We start from the raw sequence: 15,788 nt of genomic DNA, 5'->3' as shown, positions 1-15,788 counted from the left end.
AGAGAGAGAGAGTGAGAGAGAGAGAGAGAGAGAGAGAGAGAGAGAGAGAGAGAGAGACTAACACTTATCTTCTGGAATAACACAATTACCACCCACCTTTCTCGTGGAGTTGAGGAAGAAAAAAATATATACTGTATAACTATATTCTGAATCAAACAGCAAGCCATAGAAGTGTATGACTATAATGAAGCAAATCACCATGCCACAATAGTGTGTGTGTGTGTTGTGTGTGTGTGTGTGTGTGTGTGTGTGTGTGTGTGTGTGTGTGTGTGTTGTGTGTGTGTGTGGTGCACTTTGTTTATGTGGACAAATCAGACAATTTCAAGACTCCACACTCACACGTTCAGGACACAGCTACCAATGAGGACATTTTCGACATCCTGATTTTGCTTGACGAGCTATTGTAGTGCGTAGTGCGACGGTTAAGGCGTTAGGGTTATGGTTAGGGTTACAGAATGCATGTAAGTCTACGTAATGTCCCCACATTTCATATAATATAACAAACGTGTGTGTGTGTGTGTGTGTGTGTGTGCTGTTCCTAGGCAAGGGAAGGGAAAGATAATCCCTCTGCACAACAGCACCCCCCACCCCACACACACACACACACACACACACACACACACACACACACCACCCCTCAGTGACATGCACAGGCTGTCAAATGAAATGGGATTGGAAAATAATTTAGTCCCTCCACCTGCAATAAATGATCAATACCAGCTATTTTTCAACACGGGGAAGGTTCAGAACGGAGCACAAGGCCACGCGATTACAGTAGAACCCCGGATTCAGTCCTCCAGAGTTTTATGACCCATCACACCTCTTTTTCTCCTCTCCTTCCGCATGATTGAAAGATAGCCTAGTGTTTGTCATCATGCTTTCAACTTAACAGGAGTGCCGCCCATCGCCAATGCTGGGTCGGCCTGTGTACCTCTTAATAAGTAATGGCGAGCGGGGGGTTGAATGTTAAGCAGTAGGAGGAGTGGACACAGGCCTTGAATTTAGTAGGTGCCTCTTCTGTCTCCTGCTCCGTGTGGCGTTGTTGATGAGATGGCGACTGCACGGGGCTGCGGGAGGCGGCAGAGACAGAGGAACAATCCATAGTCTACACATCTATGATCTACTTTTCTAAATTGAAAGAGACACATTTAATCAAATAACCTTTGGGAGGGGGGAATAAGCAAACCACATGCTGTAATAAAATGTGCTGCCACAGCAGCCTCGACAGCACACGGCGGCAGCAGCAGCGTCAAGATGATTATGGCTGCATAAATAAAGCACAGTGGAGATCCAAATAATATGTTATAAACCTACACAGCAAGCACAAAATAAAGTTGCTGTTTGGCTGTGGGAGCATGTCCTTTGGAGGATTTGGGCAGATGCTCAAACCGAGGTGTATGTTTTTCTCGTTTTTTCCTTATTTTTCACCAGATACTAGAATGACGTTTCTTTTTTTCTTTCTTTCTTTTTTTTTGCTGAGGGAGGGAGTTCTCACCGCCAGATGAACAAAGCGATATCGTGCCAGGACAATCCGATTAAAAGTGGATTTAGCAGAAACGCAATTAAAAGTTTTAAATGGATAGGGTATTTAAAAGGCAATAAGAAGCGGATCAGGTATACTTCAAAGCCTGTCCAGTGAGTGGTTGTCCATTTGAATGAATTATTACAAAGGGGACTTGAGAGCCGTGCAGTGCATTGAGAATGAAAGCCTCACAAACGCACGCACACACACACACACACACACACACACACACACACACACACACACACAAAGTCTGGCGTTCATGGGTGCATAAAATACATGGAGCGGTGCGCTTTGTAGCGCATTGATCTTTGACACGATGAAAAAAAAAGTCTAATTAACCTATGAATAAATTAGACCTCTGTTAAATTAATGATGAAAAGTGATTGAGAATTGGCAAACTGGCCGTTCTTTCATTGTGGATACTGTACATGGCTGAGTGCTACACTTGAAGTGAAAACATGAATGGAAAACTGTTTTGTCAGTGTATTATTTGAAGGTGTTTATAAATGTTAGCCCATTCCATCCGAAATTATCATCAAATCTGAAAGTAGGCTATAGGAGCTTCATAAATAATAATTCGGGACACGTAATTAGGCCTATCCTTGTGTGTTTGCCTTTTCCCTGACTGCCGTGGTTGACAGACTATAGCTTTATTACACAGCCCCGCGTTCTTGTAAAACATTCACTGTAGCCTACCTTAGGCGAGGCTTTATCCGTATCCATAGTAGTAAACCACATTATTACGTTCAACTTTTTTTCTTTCCCGTATCCCTCTATCCTTCATGCAATCCTGGAATAAGATCGTGCGTAAAGGTCCAGCGCCATTCGATAACGTTTGTGGGAATCGGTTCCGATCAGCACCCTGCTACCCGTAGGTCTACCGAACACCATGCTGCCTGGGTCCGGTCCGCTGCACAGGTTCCGCGGCAGCAGCTCACAGCCTCGGAGCTCCGCTTCACTCAGTGCCGTCGGCAGCGCATAACGACGGGACTACGATGGCAGCGCCTACTTCTCCCATTCGAGTCTCCCGGAAAAGTGCGGACGCGCTCGCCAGGTGTCCCTCGCCTGTTCCACCACGGCGGGCCATGACGACTCGCGACGGTTCTTTTATTTATTTATTTTTTCGTTTTTTTTTTAGAGATCAAACTTGCCTCGGTCTATGCTTGCAATTCCCAAAGATGTTTTCCTAGATGATTTCAGTTGATAATGATCTCATTGCTGCTCTCTCTCTCTCCCCCCTCTCTCTCTCACACTCATTCACTCACCCTCTCGCTCTCGCTTTCTCTCTCTCTCTCCCCCCTCTCGCTCTCTCTCGGTCCCTCCTCCCCTTCTCAGAATCAAGAATGCGTCTCCTCCGGCAGCTCGGCTTAAGCCACATATCCTATAATGTTGCCCTCCTACTGCAGGATAGTTCCTTTTTCAAGTCATGTTTGTTCTCTGCCGTCATCTAAACCCATATCGCCCTATCATATGGTTTACATTTAATTGACGATATAATCTGAGCATCTAGCCAGTTAACACAAAGGCAGTGCTCTCGTTTTAGATCCACCGACTATGGCAGTTATATGGTTGATTAACTTTTAGAACACCTTGGGCCTCTGCGTTTTTATTTCGTCTCCCCTGTGACTTAAAAAAAAGCATTTAGACGCTCATTTACAACCACAGTAATTTAATTTGACTGCTCTGCTTGGCACAACTGATTTACCTACCACCATAATCTATTGCTTTGCCCACACTCTGACCAACACAGTCGCGCGTCAAACACACACACACACACGCACGCACGCACACACACACACACACACACACACACACACACACACACACACACACACACACACACATGCTTATCAAGACCATCTTGTAAATTATTAATTTTTCTACAAATTGGTCCTCCTTCCTCTGTTATTCCCATTAATAGTGCGAGGGAGTTCCATGTGATGGTGTCATGTGATCCACAAAGGTCAACAGGTGCATTCTTCCCTTTGATCGCTGGCTTTGAAGCGCCAAAATGTATTAATTCAACCAATTGACATTTGGTGACCCACAATCAGCAGGAGCTCTATAGTCTAGTCTGGGCCATTTGAAAATAAAGACTGAAAATGTAGACTACTGCTGCTCCCCCTCCAATGACCGACCCCATACAGTGTTTCTCTATCTATACGGTTTGCTAGCTGTTTGAAGCCTTCTAATACATCAACTCCCGATGAGATGATTTGCTTGTTCTCAGGCTCTGCCTTTCATGTTTAATTTTGGCTGCCACATCCCAAAGATGGACGGCCTCGCCAGGCTCAAGTCCACAAAATTTAATTTCTTCATAAATCAAGCAGCTGTACACTGCATGAATTATAGATTGGACGAATGCAGAGGAAACCGCCTATTTTTATTTGCCCCCGGTTGATGGACTTGTGTTCCAAAGCAGCGTCCCTGGTCCGTGTGGCTTTGTGGGAGGCATTCATGAAATCTATCTCTCATGCACTCAATCTTCTTCTTTTTTCTCTTTTTCCGATCTCGGCAGTTTACAGTTAAATGAGGCCCCAGGGCTTCTGGACGAATATAATCAAAGCTGTTTTCCAGGTTAATTTGCTTTGTGCATTGTCGACAACCAGCAGTGAAATCTTGAAATCCGTCTGCTTTGTCTCCGAACCCCCTTGGGTGGTTTGTTTTTACTAACCACAGTTCACTTTGGCCTAATTCTTATTATCATGCGTAAACTTTATCACCAATCTGCTTTTTTTTCAAGGGATCACCTGCACCGAGAAGGCTAGACCTTAGGCGGGTTCGAAAAATGGAGAGAAAGAATGTAGTCCTCATATTTTCAAAGTGGAAATCCCCCTGCCCCCTCTATTCCCAATGCACCAAGCGGCCACTATTATAGGTCAATCCCCTGGCCTCTCTCTCTCTCTCTCTCCTCCTCCTCTCTCACTACCCCGCTGTTTTTGGTGCGCCGTGTTTACATTGCACGCTACTGTACATCTGTTGATACGCTGACCCCTGGAGCACATCAAAGCCTACCCTGTCCGCCCACTCCCTTTGGGACCGTAAGCCATTCTGAAGGAGAGCAGAAAGGAAGGTTATACTCAGATATGCAGATATGTTTATTACTATATCCTCACCAGTCCCCTGAGACGTCATTAGCTTATCACGTTTCCTCCGCCTTCATACGTTTTTACATGTGGACGTTGAAAGACTCTTCAAAGTTGTCGACAACATCAGTGTTTAACACCCTTATTATGCCACAGTCATTGGCATGATCTCTGACGGACGGCCTACAGAGCTGTAGCCTACATACCCAAAAATATTAACACAATTGTAATTATTAGGACGCCGTGCTGAGATCTCAGAAAGCCCTAAAGGGAATATGCTGATTGAGTTTGGAGTGCCGCAGATCAATGCGTTCATTAATTTTCACGAACACTGTAATTATGTTTACCCCTGTCGATTATCAATCCACAACGCATCTGCCTTCACAGTGTGAGTCCCCACAGGAGGAGAGGACAGCTTGAAATGAACAAGAAAACAGTGGAAAACAAGGAAGCCCAGCTGATGACAGACAACTCATAAAGCCACGCTGTGAAAACTAAGATCCATAATCTTGCCGACTGCTTCAAGTCTTTTTACCGGAGTGTGTGCAGGGTGTTATATGTGGCCCCTTAAAAGGGCATAAAGAGTTACTTGTAAAGCTTACAGTTCCCTTTTATAAGAATGAAACGGCTTGTCAGGCCGTCGCGAGGCAGGCAGTGCTCAATCAAGACGTGTGCTTTATTCTATCAGCAGTCGTACGCTAGTAGCAGCAGCGAGTCGCTCTCACATGGGCATGTGAATTATAGGGGGTAAAGTAAATGCAGGGGCCTGACTGAATGCTGCCCTGTGCTAATGCTAGGCTGTAAAAATACTGACTGACAACAAGCAGGGCCCTGTCGTTCTGCTCAGAGATGGGGGTGGAATGGGGAGAGAGAGTGAGAGAGACAGGATGTGAAAGAAAAATACATAGATAGATAGATAGATAGATAGATAGATAGATAGATAGATAGATAGATAGATAGATAGATAGATAGATAGATAGATAGATAGATAGATAGATAGATAGATAGATAGATAGATAGATAGATAGATAGATAGATAGATAGATAGATAGATAGATAGATAGATAGATAGATAGATAGATAGATAGATAGATAGATAGATAGATAGATAGATAGATAGATAGATAGATAGATAGATAGATAGATAGATAGATAGATAGATAGATAGATAGATAGATAGATAGATAGATAGATAGATAGATAGATAGATAGATAGATAGATAGATAGATAGATAGATAGATAGATAGATAGATAGATAGATAGATAGATAGATAGATAGATAGATAGATAGATAGATAGATAGATAGATAGATAGATAGATAGATAGATAGATAGATAGATAGATAGATAGATAGATAGATAGATAGATAGATAGATAGATAGATAGATAGATAGATAGATAGATAGATAGATAGATAGATAGATAGATAGATAGATAGATAGATAGATAGATAGATAGATAGATAGATAGATAGATAGATAGATAGATAGATAGATAGATAGATAGATAGATAGATAGATAGATAGATAGATAGATAGATAGATAGATAGATAGATAGAAAAGGGAAAAGGAACATTTTTAGGCAGAGAAAACAAGAGGGGGAAGCAGACAGTGAAATGGACGAGAGAGATGGAAAGAAAAATACGGTACTTTGGATCATTAAAGGACCATACCACTGCTTTTAACATGTACTGTTGGTCCTAGGCTATTCTTACCATGATAGGAGGACCTAATATCAGACCATTATTTGGCATCTTTTTCCATTACTGATATATTTGGTAGCCATTTTCTGCTTGTTCGGTCATTGCCTTGGGCTTCCAAAAAATGGCAGCTCACAAAACCATGAAACTCACCACATCTGACCAAAATGCAAAAAAACATACATCTAATTGATTAGAGCCTTAGGCGAACATTATGCACGTCGCTTCTATTGACTGGAAATAGCAACGCTGCACAGACATGTTCTGTTTCCTGACACCAGGGGCCCGAAGCGCAGTGAAGTGTCGATTCTCGAACGGGCAAGAGCCTGAAGCCAGAAGCCATTTCTCCATGCTGGTTAACAAGAGATTCTGCTCCTTTGCCCCAATCACATGTCGAGGCCCTTGTGGCTCACGGACAAAATAGATCCAACACCAAAACTATCGCTGAAGATCGCTAGCCAGTAGGAACGGTCCAATCAGTTAACATGGGTTCCAAAAAGTGAACTGGCTGTGTCTCAGGGCGGCTTTGGGGCTTTTGGATTTCAGAACATCAAAATGACGTTCTCAATGCTAGGGGTGAGATTTTTGTAGACTGAGAAGAGCTGGGAGGGATGCTCATAGCCAACAAGAGTGACCAACATCCACAAACTGTTTTCACTTTTCAAAAATATTCTCCTATGACTGATGAAGTCTCCTTGACATAGCCGAATCCTGAAATCCAGGTTTTGGAAAAAATAAATATCCACTCACCATTATTCTCTCCAGTCAGTAACACTGACACTTGTGTGTTCAACCAAGACTCTCTATTGTTCGTTCACAGTGTTGCCTTGCTACCTTTAATCTTCAATGTGTTTTTCATTTTGTATTTATGTCGCTCCACATTGTACCATAATCCTCCATCTAGGGGAGGATCCATTTTACATCAAGTGTTGGATTTCTATGCCACACTGAAGGTAAGAATGACACATGTCAAAGATAGTGTATTATCCTGTAAGAGCAGGAGATAGACAGACAGAACTGCCGGAGAGCTGGGAGATTGACCACAAGAGGTCATCCGCAGAGAGAGAGAGAGAGAGAGAGAGAGAGAGAGAGAGAGAGAGAGAGAGAGAGAGAGAGAGAGAGAGAGAGAGAGAGAGAGAGAGAGAGAGCGAGAGCGAGAGAGAGAGAGAGAGAGAGAGAGAGAGAGAGAGAGAGAGAGAGAGAGTGAGAGAACGAGAGAGAGAGAGAGCGAGAGAGAGAGAGAGAGAGAGAGAGAGAGAGAGAGAGAGAGAGAGAGAGAGAGAGAGAGAGAGAGAGAGAGAGAGAAGAGGAGAGACGGATGCCGGGAAGGGAACAGGTCTTTGGGTCAGGCAAAGGATGGGCCTGATCCCACCTCCAATCCCCACAGCTTTCCCACTGTTTGAAGTTACATCTGGGCTGAATTTCCCCTCCTGATCTGGGCGCAGAGGAAGTCTTAGCCTGCGAATGCTCCAGTGTGTGGAATGAGGGAGGTGCGTCCCGGGCTCAACTGTAGGAATATTGTGGTAGACCCATGAGTCACACCACCCTACTCCTGTAGGGCCAAAACCTGGTGTCCAGACCCCGATTCAGTGTTCTTTGTAATATATACGATAGTGACTAAGGTTGTCGTTCTGAAACAGGACGGTCCTGAACAAACCTGGATGAGTCAAAATGTATATTTATAAGATTTAAGATGTTTGAACTGTGGTTGCGTGTGATGTGACTTCACAAGTTCCACATGTTACATGCTTTCTGCCATAGAAATGTAAACGTCCATGGTTACTTCTGCTTCTGTTGCTGTTGCACCATTGCTTTCTCCACAAGAGGAATTGCTTGGAAAACCATCCAGTACAAATGCAGGATGGGGCTACAATGACTACCCCTGGTGATGTTATGGTATGTTATCATTCTGTGACAGTCAGTGAACAACATGGAGCAGAGCATTCTGATATGATTTAAAGTATTTGAACTATAGTTACGCTTGCCGACACTATAATATATCTTGCCAGACACTAAACAGTCTCTCATGTGGATACACCTAAGTTGTATCATGTGCAAGATAATATAGCTAAGATAAGCCCTCCAGTTTAACCTCTGCATGCTTTTATTCCAGGCTCCACAATGTTTCTGATTCAACTCAACTGATAAGAACCCCCCCCCCCCCCCCCCCCCTTGATTAGATCAAGCTATTAGATCATGTTAATGATGTTAATCAAGGTTGTGTTAGTGCTCGGTTTGAAGCTGTGAATCTCCTCACATCCTATTGTGAGGCTCTCCAGGATGTTACGAGTGAAACTTTTGTTCGATTGTCTCTCTGCTTGAATGACAATGTGTCTTTGTCTTCTTTGGCTTTCCTCCTGGCTGACTGACTAACCAGCCTTTGAGCACCAAACGCCATTCTCCCCTGAACCTTTCCTTTCTGACAGTGTTTGCATCAGCCTGATTCATTATTGCATGATATCTAATTAGAGTAAGGGTGGGGGAACGTCTCATACCAATTCACATTGGCATGACCTGAGACGGTTATTAATTATTATATTCTAATTACATTTAATTACAATATCTCATCTGGGGACTTGATTCGTTATTTCAACATAATTGAAATGTGGAGGTGATGAACACAGTCATGCAGATAGATGCTTATTTAACAATTCTAATGCTAAATATGGCGGCACGTGGTGTAGTGCTTAACACTGACAGCAAGAAGCTCCTGGGGTCGATTCCTGCTTGGGGACCAGGTTGCCGGGTTGCCAGGGTGCCAGGTACCCAGGTGGGGTATCTCCCAGGCCTTTCTGTGTGGAGTTTGCATGTTCTCCCTGTGCTCGCAAGGGTTTTCCCCCCAGAAAAAGAGATAAACCCAATGGAAAAACATGAAGAACAGATCGCTAATGCTGTCGCGTCCCTGACGAAGACGGACAGGAGCACACCCATGTCTGTTCCCGGCTGACCTTGGGGGGAGGGACGACTGGATGGGTCAAGTGCAGAGAGGCAATGCATGTGTATGTCGCTCGCCCATCTCACATGTGTGTGTTCATCTGAATGACAAATAAAGACTTCTTCTTCTTCAAATACCACGAAAAGGAGACATCAATTGAGTCTGCGATGTCATTAAGTATAGAGATATGTATTGACCCCATACCCACCTACTCACAGACACACACACACAAAGACAGACAGGCAAACCCACACACACAGACACAAAATATGTCCCAGAATGTAGACGATGGCATAGTAATTTTCCTCACTCTCTTCGTCAGATAACCTTTATGTTTTAACCATCTGCTTTCAGGATATACTTTATTTTCCCATTAACTCCTTACGGAAGGTGATAATGGCGTTCGTCCACTTAGTGAACGGCGATGTAAGCAGGATAGTACGGGTATTATACTAGTTTAGAAAGGGGCTTCGTTATCTACTATTAGCCTTCCCCCTCTCGTCTTTCAAAGCTCCCCGGGCACAGCCTGAGACATGCGAGGAGGAAGGAATTCAGATCAATCCAGATTACATCAGATGACAGCAGCAATGGTTCTCAAAACAGACGGCTAACGACATGATTACATCGTCAGGACGTTTCTAATCCTCTAATTTTAATCCTCTTGACATACAGATGCTCTTTCTGTCACAGTCGTACAGTCACTTAAAGCCCCTATCCGGATTTCTTTTTGGTGACTATTTAACGTGGGGTATGTACCACGCAGTGTTTTAGTACTTGAGTCCAAGGAGTCCGAGTCATGGACTGATTTTCAGGACTCGTGACTCGACTTGGACTTGAGCACTGATGACTCGGACTTAGACTTGGATTCGAGCATTGATTGCATTCGGACTCGGAAGGTGCAGACGAGGACTCGGACTTGTTAATTGATAAATATTATTTATTTAAATTCTTTTTGTAATAGGCCCTAATAATTCATCATACGATGTTGATGGCTAGTGCATTTGTTTGGCTATTGTGTCACAAAGTAAATAAACTCCCTTTGAAATGGTGACCGCTGTGTCATTTATGTTTAGACCTTTTGTTATTTGTATGTCAGCTCTTTGGCTGCCCGAGTGGAGTGGACTCAACCTTGATGACTTGGACTCGGACTAGGGTAATGGGGACTCGACTATGGCTCTTCTTTGGTGACTCAGACTTGGACTCGGACTGGAGACTCGACTCGGACTTGAGATTTATTGACTCGACTACAACACTGATACCATATTCTTGAAGGCTTCAATTTGTAAATGGAAAAATAAACTTATTTATTTGACCTTTTCATATATCAGACTATGGGTCTACAAGCATTACGAATATAAATAAAAGTTTCACAGCCACAAAAGTGTTTTGTGTTGTAAAACATGTCTCCAATATCTTATGTTGGGGCTACTCGTTTGTTCATGTTTTGATTGCGGATTGGAGTTTTAGTACTTTCTCCCCACCGGTTAATTCATTAAGATTTTACTCTTTGCTTAACATTTCCCATGAGTGACAGCACTTGAAGCCATTCCAGCTAGGACATTAAAATCTAAATAATGTTGTTAAAGCTTGACAAGCATTTTCTGTATTCAGGTTTGACAAGAGTTTTATTTGTTGAATACAAGTTCAAACAAAACTCTCAAAAAAAGAGCAACATACCCTAATGGGGTATATGGGTAATGTTATTTTTGATACATTGATATGATGCAATGTAATAGAATATCCTTTGTTTACAAGATCTATCAACCTATCTGGCATGTCTTGGGGGAAAACATTTTTGTAAAACAGTTTATTTCCCCCTGTGTGTCTTTGCCGAAGCAGTTACACCCCCTTAATACCAATCTGTGGTTCCATCTGGTCATTGTGGTTTTAGGCCATCATCTACTTTGTCCCCCCTTCGCTCTCACTTTAGTGACACAGCACGACGCCCCTGCGGTTTGAAAACACGCTCTCTCGCAAGACGTCCTCTGGGCGCTTCTGATGGATCCCTACGTGCGAATTACCCGTCCGCCCGGGGTGCTTCTGGAACGGCTGATGAATCAGAATGGCTGCCTCCAGGTTCCCTGCCTTATTGGCCGCGTCTCTACAGCCCTCGGAGGGAGACAACAGAGAGGGATGGAGGGGTGGAGGGATGGAGAGTGGTGGTGGTGGTGGTGGTGGTGGTGGTGGTGGTGGTGGGGGTGGTGGTGGTGGGAGGGTGGAGCAGAGAGGCACAGCAGAGTCGGATAGAAGGAGAGCAGAGAGGCACGGCATAGTGGGATAGAAGGAGAGCAGAGAGGCACGGCATAGTGGGATAGAAGGAGAGCAGAGAGGCACGGCATAGTGGGATAGAAGGAGAGCAGAGAGACACGGCAGAGTGGGATAGAAGGAGAGCAGAGAGGCACGGCAGAGTGGGATAGAAGGAGAGCAGAGAGGCACGGCAGAGTCAGATAGAAGGAGAGCAGAGAGACACGGCAGAGTCAGATAGAAGGAGAGCAGAGAGACACGGCAGAGTCAGATAGAAGGGGAGCAGAGAGACACGGCAGAGTCAGATAGAAGGAGAGCAGAGAGACACGGCAGAGTCAGATAGAAGGAGAGCAGAGAGACACGGCAGAGTCAGATAGAAGGGGAGCAGAGAGACACGGCAGAGTCAGATAGAAGGAGAGCAGAGAGGCACGGCAGAGTCAGATAGAAGGAGAGCAGAGAGACACGGCAGAGTCAGATAGAAGGAGCAGGAGGAGAGCAGAGAGGCACGGCAGGGAGTTGGGATGTGTTTTGGTGCTGAGCAATGATGTGGGTTCTATCGTTTTGACGGAGGGGTCTGTTTTCGGCGCTCATCCCTCACTAGGGTGGGCGGTGCTGGCCCCGGCAGATCACTCTTCCTCTCTCTCTATCTCTCAGGTGGCACGGGGCCCAACCCTGGTGCCTGACACCTGGTCCAGATTAATTGAAGCATGGCGTCGTAAATTAATCACATATGGCTAATACACCCCCCCCCCCCCCCCCCACTCCCAACACTCCACGCCAGAGTCACCTCTCTTAGTCTTCTATCCTGAGACCAAAGTCTTTCGCTCTTTGATTCTCTCTCCTCTCCTCTCTCTCTAAAGAAGAAAGATAGCCTACTACTCGACACACAAGGAAAGAGTTTAGAGGGAGGAAAGGGGGGCGTGGGTCGGGGGGAGCGGTAAGGTAGCCAAGGTCAGGTGCTCGTTGGTGTGAGTCCACTGTATAATTCATGACTTTCCCTTTTGGTTTTTCATTTTTCATTCTCAGCGCAGACCACTCTCTCTCCTTCCCTGCTCTTAATGCGACACCAAACAGATTAATTGTGCTGTCTGGGGAGAGAGGGAAGAGGGGGGGAAATAAAACGTTGGCACACCTGTCCCCCCATTCATTGCCACCTGGCATTAAGATGAAGAGATCATAGCATTGGCCCCTTTATTAGTTATTTATAAGTATTACTGCCCAGAGTAACATAAGTAGAGGAAGTGGCCAACGGTTAATCAGCAAAGGGGTTATTAAGGGGTTAATGGCACTAATGCGCAGCAGGAAGTGATATTTAAAGGAGTAATAAATTGTGATTGAGAATATGGTGCCATACACAAGAAAAACCTTGGAAAGCGCTTACATTTGGTTGTTAAGTCAATACAGTTGTTTTTGTCATGTAAACAGCATAAGAACAACGCATGTGCTGTGAAAGCAGTCCTTTTTATTTGAGTTTTTTTCTGAAATATACAATCGTGACGACAATAATTATGAGCTGTCATGTTTGGAGGGGGATCAAACCATGTATCATTCGTGGGATTGATTTCTTCCTGGTGGATTAGATTTGAGAGATTTGCGGTATGGGCCCGCTTTTATATGAGCACATTTTCGGAGCCGAATCAGAATGCCCGCTAGCATAACACGAACACGGGATCTCTCAAAGCCACAGTGCACTGCTGGCCCCCGCTTATCATCAAGCTGATCAGGGTGTACAAACTAACTTGGCTAAGCCCCTGATTGCATGGTTAGAAATTCATGTGGCTGATGCATTGGGTTTGATATGAATATTATGTGGTTTTGCCCATGGGGACAATTCCATTTGTAGGTCTCCACCCCTTTCCTTTTGTCTGAAGCCAGGGGTAGAATCTTGGACGTGTCACTTTACATTTGGTTTGAGAGGTAAAGCTTTGAAACGGTGGTAGTAAATGGAATGCATTCTTGGGTGGTGACACTTGTATGGATATATTTCACAGACATCTGGAAAATAAAAGTCCCGCATTTTTTTTATATGTGCATTCATGCTCTTTAAATCCCGTTCCTTGAATTTCCACATACAGTAATATCCTGTGTTGAGGGACATGTTAGTAAATTACTTCACGCAAAGGCTCCATGCTCTTTAAATCAAACCGACTCGAAAACGATGATGTGTTATATTTAGATGCTCTAAAACTAAACCCTTGCCTGTCATTGCGGTGGTGTGCATCCCTGTCCTGCCCTACAATAACCGCAGTAACTACAATTTTGGTTAAAATTGGGTTACGACTGAAATTGAACCTTTGGATATCTGTTTTATCTTGTGACACAATTTCCTGGTTCAAACTTGTTATTTTCTAGAGGGTGTAAAAATTGCAGTAACTATAAAATTCAACCAAAACCCAAGGCAAACCGTGGTAAGTGTAGTTATGGCGCTCTGCCTTGGTTTCTGGGAACTTTGGCATTGTACCGGGCCAAGGCAAACTGCAGTAAGGGTAGTTATGGCGCTCTGCCTTGGTTTCCGGAAACTTTGGCATTGTACCGGGCCAAGGGAACCTGCAGTAAGGATAGTTAAGACACTCGTCCTTGATTTCTGTGAGTTTGGGGACTGTACCAGGCCAAGGCAAACTGCAGTGTAGTACAATTGCAGGAGATGCAGTCGCAATACTGGTATTAATAATAGTTTGGTTATCCATGAAAAGTTAATGCAAGATAGCTAGCGAGACAAAACTAGTTGGCACATCAGAGTTCTATTAGTGTCACACTGGCAGTTGACCGAAACAGATATTTCTCTCTCTCTACCTCTGGTCCTTCCTTAATTCACTACAGCTCCTGTCACATGAATACATACTTATATGTTTATATGCAAGCAGGTTTGCTTACTGGGAGGAGATAGTACAATCATAACCAGATGTTATAGGCCTATAGTTTCAAGTTTCAAGTTTCTTTAATAGTTGTCATACAGAAGTACAGAATACTTTTATACAAAATGCTTCTTACTGTTACGCTCCAGAGACTATCTTGTCTTGCACAGTCTCTGGAGCGTAACAGTAAGAAGCATTTTGTATAAAAGTATTCTGTACTTCTGTATGACAACTATTAAAGAAACTTGAAACTTGAAACTTAACACTTTGATTGCCTAAGGCTAAATTCATGATATACCATAGGTTGCCAGCTCTATTTGTCTATGGATAAGTACCCCTTCTTTGCAGGGCTATAACTTTTTAAATTCTATTGCTAAATTGCCATTATTATGGCCCATTCAAAGTCCTATATGTATTGTTCATTGTGTAGCAACGTTAAACTTTTTCATTCACATATTCATAGTAAAATATGGTCTAATGTATAAGTATGTTTTCATCTCTTTCTGCAGCTTTCTCCAGAACGTGATTTATAGCCCCAAATGCATTATATTGATGATGAAATACAGTTTGATGGCAATCGGCGCGATATAAAAAATTTCAATTGGACGTACTTCTAGAAGTTTCTACGTATGATCTGATGATGACCGGATGGGCGGGGGATCGTTTATAATTCCGTGGGCAGCGTTATATCATTCATCTAGTGTGGGTCATATGTTCATCAGAGCAGTTTATATCGAACACGTTCAAAAATAACGCTGAATCTTACCGTATCCTCCTCGCGCCGTTGGACGATCAGCGTGGTGTAGACCGTTTTCGATTATGGGATGTTTATCCTGAAGAACCATTTCCAGGTTGTATACTACTATATACGTCCAAATAACGTTGTTTATTGAGTTAGGGCGAGCGATTGATCATCCAGTGTGTTGAGATGGAGTCCGGCTACCAATCGCGAGTGCCCGGAGCACATAGGATGAGCACTTCCTGTTTGGCGAGCCCCTCCCTCTTGGCCGATCTGCCGATCGGCCACCAGATGGCGCTCTCGAACCGTTAAACAGTTGATGGGAGCTCACCAGTACATCTCAGGGCTCCGGAAAGAAAATATGATTTCGATCACAGATTTTTGAAATATTGATATCAAAGACGAGTTACGGCGTCCTTGGCAACTTGAGCATGGCGGGGAAGGACGCCTAAAAGCGTCTTCCGGCAGTTAAAGTGTTAATAATCTTACATGGCACACTATGTAGCCAAGTCATAATTTATATAACCTCAATTTGATATAGCTATAGGCCTACAGCAAGTATTGCAACTGTTTAGAAATTGGCTAGATCTGATTCATACCAGTATATTGATTGCTAGAACAGATTATATTATATTATATAAAGGTATCTCTAATTATACGAACTAGGTTACAGTATATAGTCTAAATCTATCTCTAAATCCT

At 43.7% G+C, this 15,788-nt stretch overlaps 1 protein-coding gene across 1 annotated transcript in view; it reads right to left on the bottom strand.

The window, feature by feature from the left end:
• Positions 1-2,755, bottom strand: part of flrt2 (fibronectin leucine rich transmembrane protein 2) — a 10,667-nt gene extending 7,912 nt beyond the window's left edge. Inside the window, 1 exon segment of the mRNA XM_084315089.1 lies at positions 2,222-2,755. The gene's annotated coding sequence lies outside the window, so the exon portion shown is untranslated.
• Between the last annotated feature and the right edge of the window lie 13,033 nt (positions 2,756-15,788).

This window comes from Notolepis coatsorum, assembly GCF_963971535.1.
Source record: "Notolepis coatsorum genome assembly, chromosome: 5".
Taxonomy (NCBI): Eukaryota; Metazoa; Chordata; class Actinopteri; order Aulopiformes; family Paralepididae; genus Notolepis; species Notolepis coatsorum.
This window is presented reverse-complemented; position numbering and strand designations above follow the sequence as displayed.